Consider the following 246-nt stretch of genomic DNA (forward strand, 5'->3'; position numbering starts at 1 on the left):
TCATCCACCATTCATCCAGATCAATGCGAGATGGCTTCCCCAACGACGCTCCTCCTCCATATTTCATCCTTTCTCGTGTCAAGCCTCAAGTGCTTCTCGTGACGTCTTCCTATGTTCATGCTTGTTGGTTTATTCAGGCAAATTCCCCTGAGAGGGATTTTGGATGGAGTCACCGTCTGCGATTTTTTGCCTTTTTTTGTCATCTTTCTCGGTTGGATATTGTTCTGTCAGTAATTGATGTGCATT

The 246-nt window shown here is 44.7% G+C and overlaps 1 protein-coding gene across 1 annotated transcript in view; it reads right to left on the reverse strand.

Annotated features, from left to right (window-relative positions):
- LOC119594865 (ionotropic receptor 93a-like) overlaps positions 1-246 on the reverse strand; it is a 36843-nt gene that overhangs the window by 27351 nt on the left and 9246 nt on the right.

Source organism: Penaeus monodon, chromosome 34 (assembly GCF_015228065.2).
Source record: "Penaeus monodon isolate SGIC_2016 chromosome 34, NSTDA_Pmon_1, whole genome shotgun sequence".
NCBI classification, from domain to species: Eukaryota; Metazoa; Arthropoda; class Malacostraca; order Decapoda; family Penaeidae; genus Penaeus; species Penaeus monodon.